Consider the following 17,324-nt stretch of genomic DNA (forward strand, 5'->3'; position numbering starts at 1 on the left):
TCCCCCCGGTCAAAAGGGCCATCTGAAAAAAGTGTAAAATCCAGAAAGGCAGGACAGGCCATGGAGAACTGGGAGCCTTGTTATGCTGATGGGCGGGATGTAAGTTGCCAACAGACGCTCGGGAGAAGTGTATGGTGTTTCCTGAAACATCTAAAAAACAAAGCAACAGAGCCTAGGGCACTGCCACTTATGGTCCTATAGCTTAGGGAAATTAAAATAAAAAAGACACAGCCACCCCAAAGTTTGGGACGCCTCTGTTTACAAGAACCTCGTTTACCGTACAAGTTCAATATCACAGAAAGTGAAAAATGGATAAAGAACTTGTGGTACTTACGTACAATGCAGTATCACTCAGCAATGAAATCTATGTCATCAGGCCCGTAGCAGCATAATGAGTGGATTCAGGTACGATGATTCTAACTGAAATAAATCACACAGAAAAAGAAACATCATAAGATACCACTAATACACAGAATGTAAACTTGGCTACACAGGAACTGAATTCCAAAACAGAACAGGGTCTCAAATTTAGAAAAGCAACTTATGCTTGCTTAAGCGGAAAGGTGAGTTGGGGTGCTGCATAAAACCAGAGATTGAAATGAGCACAGATAAAGTTCCTTAAGCCAAATATGGAATAGACAAGAGCTACTCCTTGCTCAACGAAATGGACTCAACACCCCATATTAAACGCCTAAGAACGTACCTGACTAGTAAGTATCTTAAAACCTATGGATTGCTATGTCTCCAAAAGAGAATCAAGCTTGTGTACAGGGGCATAAATGCAGCAGTGATAGGATTGGAGAGGTTCGGTGAGCAAATGAAGACCCTTTGAAGTCATATTGCATGGTACCCATTCCACGGGTCTCAACTCTGCAGGTTTAAAGTATTCTTCCTTCAGCTAAAACATGCAGGTGGAACCCAGAGTATGATCAACCGTGTGAACGGGAGACGTGTTCAAATATGTCTCAGTTTTTCTCCCCTGGTACTCGGGTGCAACATTCCAGACGCTTTACTAACACTCTCCGCACTTGGAGAGTCAGCGCCTTTAACCTCCTGTTTGGCCCAGTTTGCAATTTCTGCGGAAGATGAACAGGAATAGCGAGAACCAATGAGAGACTAGCTGGAGGTGTCTGGACGGGCAAATTTATCTCTCATTTCCCACCAGGATGAGAAAATAACCAAAGGCTCAGCGTGCCGTGCCGGAACCAGATTAGGGCCTGAAGCCATCCTGCGGTGTTGCGGCCAGGTCACAAGAAAGCGAGTTGAAGAAAGGAGCTCAGGGGCACTGTAATTCACAAACCTGCAGAGTTATAAATGACAGCTATCGTCCAAAAATAGACTGAAGTAAGGCTGCCAAGAGGACTTGAAAGCGGGGCAGAATTGCAGGAAACCGATTTCAGGAGGTAGACTGGAATTGCATTGAAAGCATCGGAAAAGAGGCAGAACGTCCACAATGATGCACTTGGCCAAAAAGGGCGTATGCGTTTTTTCCTGAATATATTCAGGAAAAAACGCATACGCCCTTTTTGGCCAACCAAGCAAGCTTGCAAAGGAAATCTGCACTACAATGAAGTCTCACTTCCCCCCGGTCAAAAGGGCCATCTGAAAAAAGTGTAAAATCCAGAAAGGCAGGACAGGCCATGGAGAACTGGGAGCCTTGTTATGCTGATGGGCGGGATGTAAATTGCCAACAGACACTCGGGAGAAGTGTATGGTGTTTCCTGAAACATCTAAAAAACAAAGCAACAGAGCCTAGGGCACTGCCACTTATGGTCCTATAGCTTAGGGAAATTAAAATCAAAAAGACACAGCCACCCCAAAGTTTGGGACGCCTCTGTTTACAAGAACCTCGTTTACAGGAACAAGTTCAACATCGCAGAAAGTGAAAAATGGATAAAGAACTTGTGGTATTTACTTACAACGCAGTATCACTCAGCAATGAAATCTATGTCATCAGGCCCGTAGCAGCATAATGAGTGGATTCAGGTACGATGATTCTAACTGAAATAAGTCACACAGAAAAAGAAACATCATATGATATCACTAATACACGGAATGTAAACTTGGCTACACAGGAACTGCATTCCAAAACAGAACAGGGTCTCAAATTTAGAAAACCAACTTATGCTTGCTTAAGGGTAAAGGTGAGTTGGGGTGCTGCATAAAACCAGAGATTGAAATGAGCACAGATAAAGTTCCTTAAGTCAAATATGGAATAGACAAGAGCTACTCCTTGCTCAACGAAATGGACTCAACACCGCATATTAAACGCCTAAGAATGTACCTGACTAGTAAGTATCGTAAAACCTATGGATTGCTATGTCTCCAAAAGAGAATCAAGCGTGTGTACAGGGGCATAAACGCAGCAGTGATAGGATTGGAGAGATTCGGTGAGCAAATGAAGACCCTTTGAAGTCATATTGCATGGTACCCATTCCACGGGTCTCAACTCTCCAGGTTTAAGGTATTCTTCCTTCAGCTAAAACATGCATGTGGAACCCAAGTATGATCAACCATGTGAACGGGAGACGTGTTCAAATATGTCTCAGTTTTCCTCCCCTGGTACTCGGGTGCAACATTCCAGACGCTTTACTAACACTCTCCCCACTTGGAGAGTCAGCGCCTTTAACCTCCTGTTTGGCTCAGTTTGCAATTTCTGTGGAAGATGAACAGGAATAGCGAGAACCAATGAGAGGCTAGCTGGAGGTGTCTGGACGGGCAAATTTAACTCTCATTTCCCAACAGGAAGAGGAAATAACCAAAGGCTCAGTGTGCCGTGCCGGAACCAGATTAGGGCCTGAAGCCATCCTGCGGTGTTGCGGCCAGGTCACAAGAAAGCGAGTTGAAGAAAGGAGCTCAGGGGCACTGTAATTCACAAACCTGCAGAGTTATAAATGACAGCTATCGTCCAAAAATAGACTGAAGTAAGGCTGCCAAGAGGACTTGAAAGCGGGGCAGAATTGCAGGAAACCGATTTCAGGAGGTAGACTGGAATTGCATTGAAAGCATAGGAAAAGAGGCAGAACGTCCACAATGATGCACTTGGCGAAAAAGTGCGTATGCGTTTTTTCCTGAATATATTCAGGAAAAAACGCATACGCACTTTTTGGCCAACCAAGCAAGCTTGCAAAGGAAATCTGCACTACAATGAAGTCTCACTTCCCCCCGGTCAAAAGGGCCATCTGAAAAAAGTGTAAAATCCAGAAAGGCAGGACAGGCCATGGAGAACTGGGAGCCTTGTTATGCTGATGGGCGGGATGTAAATTGCCAACAGACACTCGGGAGAAGTGTATGGTGTTTCCTGAAACATCTAAAAAACAAAGCAACAGAGCCTAGGGCACTGCCACTTATGGTCCTATAGCTTAGGGAAATTAAAATCAAAAAGACACAGCCACCCCAAAGTTTGGGACGCCTCTGTTTACAAGAACCTCGTTTACAGTACAAGTTCAACATCGCAGAAAGTGAAAAATGGATAAAGAACTTGTGGTATTTACTTACAAAGCAATATCACTCAGCAATGAAATCTGTGTCATCAGGCCCTTAGCAGCACAATGAGTGGATTCAGGTATGATGATTCTAACTGAAATAAGTCACACAGAAAAAGAAACATCATAAGATATCAGTAATACACGGAATGTAAACTTGGCTACACAGGAACTGAATTACAGAACAGAACAGGGTCTCAAATTTAGAAAACCAACTTATGCTTGCTTAAGGGTAAAGGTGAGTTGGGGTGCTGCATAAAACCAGAGATTGAAATGAGCACAGATAAAGTTCCTTAAGCCAAATATGGAATAGACAAGAGCTACTCCTTGCTCAACGAAATGGACTCAACACCGTATATTAAATGCCTAAGAATGTACCTGACTTGTAAGTATCTTAAAACCTATGGATTGCTATGTCTCCGAAAGAGAATCAAGCATTTGTACAGGGGCATAAACGCAGCAGTGATAGGATTGGAGAGGTTCAGTGAGCAAATGAAGACCCTTTGAAGTCATATTGCATGGTACCCATTCCACGGGTTTCAACTACCCAGGTTTAAGGTATTCTTCCTTCAGCTAAAACATGCATGTGGAACCTAGAGTATGATCAACCATGTGATCGGGAGACGTGTTCAAATATGTCTCAGTTTTCGTACCCTGGTACTCGGGTGCAACATTCCAGACGCTTTACTAACACTCTCCCTACTTGGAGAGTCAGTGCCTTTAACCTCCTGTTTGCCTCAGTTTGCAATTTCTGTGGAAGATGAACAGGAATAGCGAGATCCAATGAGAGACTAGCTGGAGGTGTCTGGACGGGCAAATTTAACTCTCATTTCCCACCAGGAAGAGGAATTAACCAAAGGCTCAGCGTGCCGTGCCGGAACCAGATTAGGGCCTGAAGCCATCCGGCGGTGTTGCGGCCAGCTCAAAAGAAAGCGAGTTGAAGAAAGGAGCTCAGGGGCACTGTAATTCACAAACCTGCAGAGTTATAAATGACAGCTATCGTCCAAAAATATACTGAAGTAAGGCTGCCAAGAGGACTTGAAAGCGGGGCAGAATTGCAGGAAACCGATTTCAGGAGGTAGACTGGAATTGCATTGAAAGCATAGGAAAGAGGCAGAACGTCCACAATGATGCACTTGGCCAAAAAGGGCGTATGCGTTTTTTCCTGAATATATTCAGGAAAAAACGCATACGCCCTTTTTGGCCAACCAAGCAAGCTTGCAAAGGAAATCTGCACTACAATGAAGTCTCACTTCCCCCCAGTCAAAAGGGCCATCTGAAAAAAGTGTAAAATCCAGAAAGGCAGGACAGGCCATGGAGAACTGGGAGCCTTGTTATGCTGATGGGCGGGATGTAAATTGCCAACAACCACTCGGGAGAAGTGTATGGTGTTTCCTGAAACATCTAAAAAACAAAGCAACAGAACCTAGGGCACTTCCACTTATGGTCCTATAGCTTAGGGAAATTAAAATCAAAAAGACACAGCCACCCCAAAGTTTGGGACGCCTCTGTTTACAAGAACCTCGTTTACAGTACAAGTTCAACATCGCAGAAAGTGAAAAATGGATAAAGAAGTTGTGGTATTTACTTACAAAGCAATATCACTCAGCAATGAAATCTGTGTCATCAGGCCCTTAGCAGCACAATGAGTGGATTCAGGTATGATGATTCTAACTGAAATAAGTCACACAGAAAAAGAAACATCATAAGATATCAGTAATACACGGAATGTAAACTTGGCTACACAGGAACTGAATTACAGAACAGAACAGGGTCTCAAATTTAGAAAACCAACTTATGCTTGCTTAAGGGTAAAGGTGAGTTGGGGTGCTGCATAAAACCAGAGATTGAAATGAGCACAGATAAAGTTCCTTAAGCCAAATATGGAATAGACAAGAGCTACTCCTTGCTCAACGAAATGGACTCAACACCGCATATTAAATGCCTAAGAATGTACCTGACTTGTAAGTATCTTAAAACCTATGGGTTGCTATGTCTCCGAAAGAGAATCAAGCATTTGTACAGGGGCATAAACGCAGCAGTGATAGGATTGGAGAGGTTCAGTGAGCAAATGAAGACCCTTTGAAGTCATATTGCATGGTACCCATTCCACGGGTTTCAACTACCCAGGTTTAAGGTATTCTTCCTTCAGCTAAAACATGCATGTGGAACCTAGAGTATGATCAACCATGTGATCGGGAGACGTGTTCAAATATGTCTCAGTTTTCGTACCCTGGTACTCGGGTGCAACATTCCAGACGCTTTACTAACACTCTCCCTACTTGGAGAGTCAGTGCCTTTAACCTCCTGTTTGCCTCAGTTTGCAATTTCTGCGGAAGATGAACAGGAATAGCGAGAACCAATGAGAGACTAGCTGGAGGTGTCTGGACGGGCAAATTTAACTCTCATTTCCCACCAGGATGAGAAAATAACCAAAGGCTCAGCGTGCCGTGCCGGAACCAGATTAGGGCCTGAAGCCATCCTGCGGTGTTGCGGCCAGGTCACAAGAAAGCGAGTTGAAGAAAGGAGCTCAGGGGCACTGTAATTCACAAACCTGCAGAGTTATAAATGACAGCTATCGTCCAAAAATAGACTGAAGTAAGGCTGCCAAGAGGACTTGAAAGCGGGGCAGAATTGCAGGAAACCGATTTCAGGAGGTAGACTGGAATTGCATTGAAAGCATAGGAAAAGAGGCAGAACGTCCACAATGATGCACTTGGCGAAAAAGTGCGTATGCGTTTTTTCCTGAATATATTCAGGAAAAAACGCATACGCCCTTTTTGGCCAACCAAGCAAGCTTGCAAAGGAAATCTGCACTACAATGAAGTCTCACTTCCCCCCGGTCAAAAGGGCCATCTGAAAAAAGTGTAAAATCCAGAAAGGCAGGACAGGCCATGGAGAACTGGGAGCCTTGTTATGCTGATGGGCGGGATGTAAATTGCCAACAACCACTCGGGAGAAGTGTATGGTGTTTCCTGAAACATCTAAAAAACAAAGCAACAGAGCCTAGGGCACTGCCACTTATGGTCCTATAGCTTAGGGAAATTAAAATCAAAAAGACACAGCCACCCCAAAGTTTGGAACGGCTCTGTTTACAAGAACCTCGTTTACAGTACAAGTTCAACATCGCAGAAAGTGAAAAATGGATAAAGAACTTGTGGTATTTACTTACAACGCAGTATCACTCAGCAATGAAATCTATGTCATCAGGCCCTTAGCAGCATAATGAGTGGATTCAGGTACGATGATTCTAACTGAAATAAGTCACACAGAAAAAGAAACATCATAAGATATCACTAATACACGGAATGTAAACTTGGCTACACAGGAACTGCATTCTAAAACAGAACAGGGTCTGAAATTTAGAAAACCAACTTATGCTTGCTTAAGGGTAAAGGTGAGTTGGGGTGCTGCATAAAACCAGAGATTGAAATGAGCACAGATAAAGTTCCTTAAGTCAAATATGGAATAGACAAGAGCTACTCCTTGCTCAATGAAATGGACTCAACACCGCATATTAAACGCCTAAGAATGTACCTGACTAGTAAGTATCATAAAACCTATGGATTGCTATGTGTCCAAAAGAGAATCAAGCGTGTGTACAGGGGCATAAACGCAGCAGTGATAGGATTGGAGAGGTTCGGTGAGCAAATGAAGACCCTTTGAAATCATATTGCATGGTACCCATTCCACGGGTCTCAACTCTCCAGGTTTAAGGTATTCTTCCTTCAGCTAAAACATGCATGTGGAACCCAAGTATGATCAACCATGTGAACGGGAGACGTGTTCAAATATGTCTCAGTTTTCCTCCCCTGGTACTCGGGTGCAACATTCCAGACGCTTTACTAACACTCTCCCCACTTGGAGAGTCAGCGCCTTTAACCTCCTGTTTGGCTCAGTTTGCAATTTCTGCGGAAGATGAACAGGAATAGCGAGAACCAATGAGAGGCTAGCTGGAGGTGTCTGGACGGGCAAATTTAACTCTCATTTCCCAACAGGAAGAGGAAATAACCAAAGGCTCAGTGTGCCGTGCCGGAACCAGATTAGGGCCTGAAGCCATCCTGCGGTGTTGCGGCCAGGTCACAAGAAAGCGAGTTGAAGAAAGGAGCTCAGGGGCACTGTAATTCACAAACCTGCAGAGTTATAAATGACAGCTATCGTCCAAAAATAGACTGAAGTAAGGCTGCCAAGAGGACTTGAAAGCGGGGCAGAATTGCAGGAAACCGATTTCAGGAGGTAGACTGGAATTGCATTGAAAGCATAGGAAAAGAGGCAGAACGTCCACAATGATGCACTTGGCCAAAAAGGGCGTATGCGTTATTTCCTGAATATATTCAGGAAAAAACGCATACGCCCTTTTTGGCCAACCAAGCAAGCTTGCAAAGAAATCTGCACTACAATGAAGTCTCACTTCCCCCAGGTCAAAAGGGCCATCTGAAAAAAGTGTAAAATCCAGAAAGGCAGGACAGGCCATGGAGAACTGGGAGCCTTGTTATGCTGATGGGCGGGATGTAAATTGCCAACAACCACTCGGGAGAAGTGTATGGTGTTTCCTGAAACATCTAAAAAACAAAGCAACAGAGCCTAGGGCACTTCCACTTATGGTCCTATAGCTTAGGGAATTTAAAATCAAAAAGACACAGCCACCCCAAAGTTTGGAACAGCTCTGTTTACAAGAACCTCGTTTACAGTACAAGTTCAACATCGCAGAAAGTGAAAAATGGATAAAGAAGTTGTGGTATTTACTTACAAAGCAATATCACTCAGCAATGAAATCTGTGTCATCAGGCCCTTAGCAGCACAATGAGTGGATTCAGGTATGATGATTCTAACTGAAATAAGTCACACAGAAAAAGAAACTTCATAAGATATGAGTAATACACGGAATGTAAACTTGGCTACACAGGAACTGAATTACAGAACAGAACAGGGTCTCAAATTTAGAAAAACAACTTATGCTTGCTTAAGGGTAAAGGTGAGTTGGGGTGCTGCATAAAACCAGAGATTGAAATGAGCACAGATAAAGTTCCTTAAGCCAAATATGGAATAGACAAGAGCTACTCCTTGCTCAACGAAATGGACTGAACACCGCATATTAAACGCCTAAGAATGTACCTGACTTGTAAGTATCTTAAAACCTATGGATTGCTATGTCTCCAAAAGAGAATCAAGCATGTGTACAGGGGCATAAACGCAGCAGTGATAGGATTGGAGAGGTTCGGTGAGCAAATGAAGACCCTTTGAAGTCATATTGCATGGTACCCATTCCACGGGTTTCAACTACCCAGGTTTAAGGTATTCTTCCTTCAGCTAAAACATGCATGTGGAACCTAGAGTATGATCAACCATGTGATCGGGAGACGTGTTCAAATATGTCTCAGTTTTCGTACCCTGGTACTCGGGTGCAACATTCCAGACGCTTAACTAACACTCTCCCGACTTGGAGAGTCAGTCCCTTTAACCTCCTGTTTGGCCCAGTTTGCAATTTCTGCGGAAGATGAACAGGAATAGCGAGAACCAATGGAGACTAGCTGGAGGTGTCTGGACGGGCAAATTTAACTCTCATTTCCCACCAGGAAGAGGAATTATCCAAAGGCTCAGCATGCCGAGCCGGAACCAGATTAGGGCCTGAAGCCATCCGGCGGTGTTGCGGCCAGCTCAAAAGAAAGCGAGTTGAAGAAAGGAGCTCAGGGGCACTGTAATTCACAAACCTGCAGAGTTATAAATGACAGCTATCGTCCAAAAATAGACTGAAGTAAGGCTGCCAAGAGGACTTGAAAGCGGGGCAGAATTGCAGGAAACCGATTTCAGGAGGTAGACTGGAATTGCATTGAAAGCATAGGAAAGAGGCAGAACGTCCACAATGATGCACTTGGCCAAAAAGGGCGTATGCGTTATTTCCTGAATATATTCAGGAAAAAACGCATACGCCCTTTTTGGCCAACCAAGCAAGCTTGCAAAGGAAATCTGCACTACAATGAAGTCTCACTTCCCCCCAGTCAAAAGGGCCATCTGAAAAAAGTGTAAAATCCAGAAAGGCAGGACAGGCCATGGAGAACTGGGAGCCTTGTTATGCTGATGGGCGGGATGTAAATTGCCAACAACCACTCGGGAGAAGTGTATGGTGTTTCCTGAAACATCTAAAAAACAAAGCAACAGAACCTAGGGCACTTCCACTTATGGTCCTATAGCTTAGGGAAATTAAAATCAAAAAGACACAGCCACCCCAAAGTTTGGGACGCCTCTGTTTACAAGAACCTCGTTTACAGTACAAGTTCAACATCGCAGAAAGTGAAAAATGGATAAAGAACTTGTGGTATTTACTTACAAAGCAATATCACTCAGCAATGAAATCTGTGTCATCAGGCCCTTAGCAGCACAATGAGTGGATTCAGGTATGATGATTCTAACTGAAATAAGTCACACAGAAAAAGAAACATCATAAGATATCAGTAATACACGGAATGTAAACTTGGCTACACAGGAACTGAATTACAGAACAGAACAGGGTCTCAAATTTAGAAAACCAACTTATGCTTGCTTAAGGGTAAAGGTGAGTTGGGGTGCTGCATAAAACCAGAGATTGAAATGAGCACAGATAAAGTTCCTTAAGCCAAATATGGAATAGACAAGAGCTACTCCTTGCTCAACGAAATGGACTCAACACCGCATATTAAACGCCTAAGAAAGTACCTGACTTGTAAGTATCTTAAAACCTATGGATTGCTATGTCTCCGAAAGAGAATCAAGCATTTGTACAGGGGCATAAACGCAGCAGTGATAGGATTGGAGAGGTTCAGTGAGCAAATGAAGACCCTTTGAAGTCATATTGCATGGTACCCATTCCACGGGTTTCAACTACCCAGGTTTAAGGTATTCTTCCTTCAGCTAAAACATGCATGTGGAACCTAGAGTATGATCAACCATGTGATCGGGAGACGTGTTCAAATATGTCTCAGTTTTCGTACCCTGGTACTCGGGTGCAACATTCCAGACGCTTTACTAACACTCTCCCTACTTGGAGAGTCAGTGCCTTTAACCTCCTGTTTGCCCCAGTTTGCAATTTCTGCGGAAGATGAACAGGAATAGCGAGAACCAATGAGAGACTAGCTGGAGGTGTCTGGACGGGCAAATTTAACTCTCATTTCCCACCAGGAAGAGGAATTAACCAAAGGCTCAGCGTGCCGTGCCGGAACCAGATTAGGGCCTGAAGCCATCCTGCGGTGTTGCGGCCAGCTCAAAAGAAAGCGAGTTGAAGAAAGGAGCTCAGGGGCACTGTAATTCACAAACCTACAGAGTTATAAATGACAGCTATCGTCCAAAAATATACTGAAGTAAGGCTGCCAAGAGGACTTGAAAGCGGGGCAGAATTGCAGGAAACCGATTTCAGGAGGTAGACTGGAATTGCATTGAAAGCATAGGAAAGAGGCAGAACGTCCACAATGATGCACTTGGCCAAAAAGGGCGTATGCGTTTTTTCCTGAATATATTCAGGAAAAAACGCATACGCCCTTTTTGGCCAACCAAGCAAGCTTGCAAAGGAAATCTGCACTACAATGAAGTCTCAATTCCCCCCGGTCAAAAGGGCCATCTGAAAAAAGTGTAAAATCCAGAAAGGCAGGACAGGCCATGGAGAACTGGGAGCCTTGTTATGCTGATGGGCGGGATGTAAATTGCCAACAACCACTCGGGAGAAGTGTATGGTGTTTCCTGAAACATCTAAAAAACAAAGCAACAGAACCTAGGGCACTTCCACTTATGGTCCTATAGCTTAGGGAAATTAAAATCAAAAAGACACAGCCACCCCAAAGTTTGGAACGGCTCTGTTTACAAGAACCTCATTTACAGTACAAGTTCAACATCGCAGAAAGTGAAAAATGGATAAAGAAGTTGTGGTATTTACTTACAAAGCAATATCACTCAGCAATGAAATCTGTGTCATCAGGCCCTTAGCAGCACAATGAGTGGATTCAGGTATGATGATTCTAACTGAAATAAGTCACACAGAAAAAGAAACATCATAAGATATCAGTAATACACGGAATGTAAACTTGGCTACACAGGAACTGAATTACAGAACAGAACAGGGTCTCAAATTTAGAAAACCAACTTATTCTTGCTTAAGGGTAAAGGTGAGTTGGGGTGCTGCATAAAACCAGAGTTTGAAATGAGCACAGATAAAGTTCCTTAAGCCAAATATGGAATAGACAAGAGCTACTCCTTGCTCAACGAAATGGACTCAACACCCCATATTAAACGCCTAAGAATGTACCTGACTAGTAAGTATCTTAAAACCTATGGATTGCTATGTCTCTGAAAGAGAATCAAGCATGTGTACAGGGGCATAAACGCAGCAGTGATAGGATTGGAGAGGTTCAGTGAGCAAATGAAGACCCTTTGAAGTCATATTGCATGGTACCCATTCCACGGGTTTCAACTACCCAGGTTTAAGGTATTCTTCCTTCAGCTAAAACATGCATGTGGAACCTAGAGTATGATCAACCATGTGATCGGGAGACGTGTTCAAATATGTCTCAGTTTTCGTACCCTGGTACTCGGGTGCAACATTCCAGACGCTTTACTAACACTCTCCCTACTTGGAGAGTCAGTGCCTTTAACCTCCTGTTTGCCCCAGTTTGCAATTTCTGCGGAAGATGAACAGGAATAGCGAGAACCAATGAGAGACTAGCTGGAGGTGTCTGGACGGGCAAATTTAACTCTCATTTCCCACCAGGAAGAGGAATTAACCAAAGGCTCAGCGTGCCGTGCCAGAACCAGATTAGGGCCTGAAGCCATCCGGCGGTGTTGCGGCCAGCTCAAAAGAAAGCGAGTTGAAGAAAGGAGCTCAGGGGCACTGTAATTCACAAACCTGCAGAGTTATAAATGACAGCTATCGTCCAAAAATAGACTGAAGTAAGGCTGCCAAGAGGACTTGAAAGCGGGGCAGAATTGCAGGAAACCGATTTCAGGAGGTAGACTGGAATTGCATTGAAAGCATAGGAAAGAGGCAGAACGTCCACAATGATGCACTTGGCCAAAAAGGGCGTATGCGTTATTTCCTGAATATATTCAGGAAAAAACGCATACGCCCTTTTTGGCCAACCAAGCAAGCTTGCAAAGGAAATCTGCACTACAATGAAGTCTCACTTCCCCCCAGTCAAAAGGGCCATCTGAAAAAAGTGTAAAATCCAGAAAGGCAGGACAGGCCATGGAGAACTGGGAGCCTTGTTATGCTGATGGGCGGGATGTAAATTGCCAACAACCACTCGGGAGAAGTGTATGGTGTTTCCTGAAACATCTAAAAAACAAAGCAACAGAACCTAGGGCACTTCCACTTATGGTCCTATAGCTTAGGGAAATTAAAATCAAAAAGACACAGCCACCCCAAAGTTTGGGACGCCTCTGTTTACAAGAACCTCGTTTACAGTACAAGTTCAACATCGCAGAAAGTGAAAAATGGATAAAGAACTTGTGGTATTTACTTACAAAGCAATATCACTCAGCAATGAAATCTGTGTCATCAGGCCCTTAGCAGCACAATGAGTGGATTCAGGTATGATGATTCTAACTGAAATAAGTCACACAGAAAAAGAAACATCATAAGATATCAGTAATACACGGAATGTAAACTTGGCTACACAGGAACTGAATTACAGAACAGAACAGGGTCTCAAATTTAGAAAACCAACTTATGCTTGCTTAAGGGTAAAGGTGAGTTGGGGTGCTGCATAAAACCAGAGATTGAAATGAGCACAGATAAAGTTCCTTAAGCCAAATATGGAATAGACAAGAGCTACTCCTTGCTCAACGAAATGGACTCAACACCGCATATTAAACGCCTAAGAAAGTACCTGACTTGTAAGTATCTTAAAACCTATGGATTGCTATGTCTCCGAAAGAGAATCAAGCATTTGTACAGGGGCATAAACGCAGCAGTGATAGGATTGGAGAGGTTCAGTGAGCAAATGAAGACCCTTTGAAGTCATATTGCATGGTACCCATTCCACGGGTTTCAACTACCCAGGTTTAAGGTATTCTTCCTTCAGCTAAAACATGCATGTGGAACCTAGAGTATGATCAACCATGTGATCGGGAGACGTGTTCAAATATGTCTCAGTTTTCGTACCCTGGTACTCGGGTGCAACATTCCAGACGCTTTACTAACACTCTCCCTACTTGGAGAGTCAGTGCCTTTAACCTCCTGTTTGGCCCAGTTTGCAATTTCTGCGGAAGATGAACAGGAATAGCGAGAACCAATGAGAGACTAGCTGGAGGTGTCTGGACGGGCAAATTTAACTCTCATTTCCCACCAGGAAGAGGAATTAACCAAAGGCTCAGCGTGCCGTGCCGGAACCAGATTAGGGCCTGAAGCCATCCTGCGGTGTTGCGGCCAGCTCAAAAGAAAGCGAGTTGAAGAAAGGAGCTCAGGGGCACTGTAATTCACAAACCTACAGAGTTATAAATGACAGCTATCGTCCAAAAATAGACTGAAGTAAGGCTGCCAAGAGGACTTGAAAGCGGGGCAGAATTGCAGGAAACCGATTTCAGGAGGTAGACTGGAATTGCATTGAAAGCATAGGAAAGAGGCAGAACGTCCACAATGATGCACTTGGCCAAAAAGGGCGTATGCGTTTTTTCCTGAATATATTCAGGAAAAAACGCATACGCCCTTTTTGGCCAACCAAGCAAGCTTGCAAAGGAAATCTGCACTACAATGAAGTCTCAATTCCCCCCGGTCAAAAGGGCCATCTGAAAAAAGTGTAAAATCCAGAAAGGCAGGACAGGCCATGGAGAACTGGGAGCCTTGTTATGCTGATGGGCGGGATGTAAATTGCCAACAACCACTCGGGAGAAGTGTATGGTGTTTCCTGAAACATCTAAAAAACAAAGCAACAGAACCTAGGGCACTTCCACTTATGGTCCTATAGCTTAGGGAAATTAAAATCAAAAAGACACAGCCACCCCAAAGTTTGGAACGGCTCTGTTTACAAGAACCTCGTTTACAGTACAAGTTCAACATCGCAGAAAGTGAAAAATGGATAAAGAAGTTGTGGTATTTACTTACAAAGCAATATCACTCAGCAATGAAATCTGTGTCATCAGGCCCTTAGCAGCACAATGAGTGGATTCAGGTATGATGATTCTAACTGAAATAAGTCACACAGAAAAAGAAACATCATAAGATATCAGTAATACACGGAATGTAAACTTGGCTACACAGGAACTGAATTACAGAACAGAACAGGGTCTCAAATTTAGAAAACCAACTTATTCTTGCTTAAGGGTAAAGGTGAGTTGGGGTGCTGCATAAAACCAGAGTTTGAAATGAGCACAGATAAAGTTCCTTAAGCCAAATATGGAATAGACAAGAGCTACTCCTTGCTCAACGAAATGGACTCAACACCCCATATTAAACGCCTAAGAATGTACCTGACTAGTAAGTATCTTAAAACCTATGGATTGCTATGTCTCTGAAAGAGAATCAAGCATGTGTACAGGGGCATAAACGCAGCAGTGATAGGATTGGAGAGGTTCAGTGAGCAAATGAAGACCCTTTGAAGTCATATTGCATGGTACCCATTCCACGGGTTTCAACTACCCAGGTTTAAGGTATTCTTCCTTCAGCTAAAACATGCATGTGGAACCTAGAGTATGATCAACCATGTGATCGGGAGACGTGTTCAAATATGTCTCAGTTTTCGTACCCTGGTACTCGGGTGCAACATTCCAGACGCTTTACTAACACTCTCCCTACTTGGAGAGTCAGTGCCTTTAACCTCCTGTTTGCCCCAGTTTGCAATTTCTGCGGAAGATGAACAGGAATAGCGAGAACCAATGAGAGACTAGCTGGAGGTGTCTGGACGGGCAAATTTAACTCTCATTTCCCACCAGGAAGAGGAATTAACCAAAGGCTCAGCGTGCCGTGCCGGAACCAGATTAGGGCCTGAAGCCATCCGGCGGTGTTGCGGCCAGCTCAAAAGAAAGCGAGTTGAAGAAAGGAGCTCAGGGGCACTGTAATTCACAAACCTGCAGAGTTATAAATGACAGCTATCGTCCAAAAATAGACTGAAGTAAGGCTGCCAAGAGGACTTGAAAGCGGGGCAGAATTGCAGGAAACCGATTTCAGGAGGTAGACTGGAATTGCATTGAAAGCATAGGAAAGAGGCAGAACGTCCACAATGATGCACTTGGCCAAAAAGGGCGTATGCGTTTTTTCCTGAATATATTCAGGAAAAAACGCATACGCCCTTTTTGGCCAACCAAGCAAGCTTGCAAAGGAAATCTGCACTACAATGAAGTCTCACTTCCCCCCGGTCAAAAGGGCCGTCTGATAAAAGTGTAAAATCCAGAAAGGCAGGACAGGCCATGGAGAACTGGGAGCCTTGTTATGCTGATGGGCTGGATGTAAATTGCCAACAACCACTCGGGAGAAGTGTATGGTGTTTCCTGAAACATCTAAAAAACAAAGCAACAGAACCTAGGGCACTTCCACTTATGGTCCTATAGCTTAGGGAAATTAAAATCAAAAAGACACAGCCACCCCAAAGTTTGGAACGGCTCTGTTTACAAGAACCTCGTTTACAGTACAAGTTCAACATCGCAGAAAGTGAAAAATGGATAAAGAAGTTGTGGTATTTACTTATAAAGCAATATCACTCAGCAATGAAATCTGTGTCATCAGGCCCTTAACAGCACAATGAGTGGATTCAGGTATGATGATTCTAACTGAAATAAGTCACACAGAAAAAGAAACATCATAAGATATCAGTAATACACGGAATGTAAACTTGGCTACACAGGAACTGAATTACAGAACAGGACAGGGTCTCAAATTTAGAAAACCAACTTATGCTTGCTTAAGGGTAAAGGTGAGTTGGGGTGCTGCATAAAACCAGAGATTGAAATGAGCACAGATAAAGTTCCTTAAGCCAAATATGGAATAGACAAGAGCTACTACTTGCTCAACGAAATGGACTCAACACCGCATATTAAACGCCTAAGAATGTACCTGACTTGTAAGTATCTTAAAACCTATGGATTGCTATGTCTCCGAAAGAGAATCAAGCATTTGTACAGGGACATAAACGCAGCAGTGATAGGATTGGAGAGGTTCAGTGAGCAAATGAAGACCCTTTGAAGTCATATTGCATGGTACCCATTCCACGGGTTTCAACTACCCAGGTTTAAGGTATTCTTCCTTCAGCTAAAACATGCATGTGGAACCTAGAGTATGATCAACCATGTGATCGGGAGACGTGTTCAAATATGTCTCAGTTTTCGTACCCTGGTACTCGGGTGCAACATTCCAGACGCTTTACTAACACTCTCCCTACTTGGAGAGTCAGTGCCTTTAACCTCCTGTTTGCCCCAGTTTGCAATTTCTGTGGAAGATGAACAGGAATAGCGAGAACCAATGAGAGACTAGCTGGAGGTGTCTGGACGGGCAAATTTAACTCTCATTTCCCACCAGGAAGAGGAATTAACCAAAGGCTCAGCGTGCCGTGCCGGAACCAGATTAGGGCCTGAAGCTATCCGGCGTTGTTGCGGCCAGCTCAAAAGAAAGCGAGTTGAAGAAAGGAGCTCAGGGGCACTGTAATTCACAAACCTGCAGAGTTATAAATGACAGCTATCGTCCAAAAATATACTGAAGTAAGGCTGCCAAGAGGACTTGAAAGCGGGGCAGAATTGCAGGAAACCGATTTCAGGAGGTAGACTGGAATTGCATTGAAAGCATAGGAAAGAGGCAGAACGTCCACAATGATGCACTTGGCCAAAAAGGGCGTATGCGTTATTTCCTGAATATATTCAGGAAAAAACACATACGCCCTTTTTGGCAAA

At 43.7% G+C, this 17,324-nt stretch overlaps 1 long non-coding RNA gene across 1 annotated transcript in view; it reads right to left on the bottom strand.

Annotated features, from left to right (window-relative positions):
* LOC307181419 overlaps positions 1–6,713 on the bottom strand; it is a 39,547-nt gene extending 32,834 nt beyond the window's left edge. Inside the window, exon 1 of the long non-coding RNA XR_013826741.1 lies at positions 6,658–6,713. This is a non-coding gene — a long non-coding RNA (uncharacterized lncRNA). The remainder of the gene's footprint in view (positions 1–6,657) is intronic.
* Between the last annotated feature and the right edge of the window lie 10,611 nt (positions 6,714–17,324).

Source organism: Stenella coeruleoalba (assembly GCF_951394435.1).
Source record: "Stenella coeruleoalba genome assembly, contig: scaffold_403, whole genome shotgun sequence".
Taxonomy (NCBI): domain Eukaryota; kingdom Metazoa; phylum Chordata; class Mammalia; order Artiodactyla; family Delphinidae; genus Stenella; species Stenella coeruleoalba.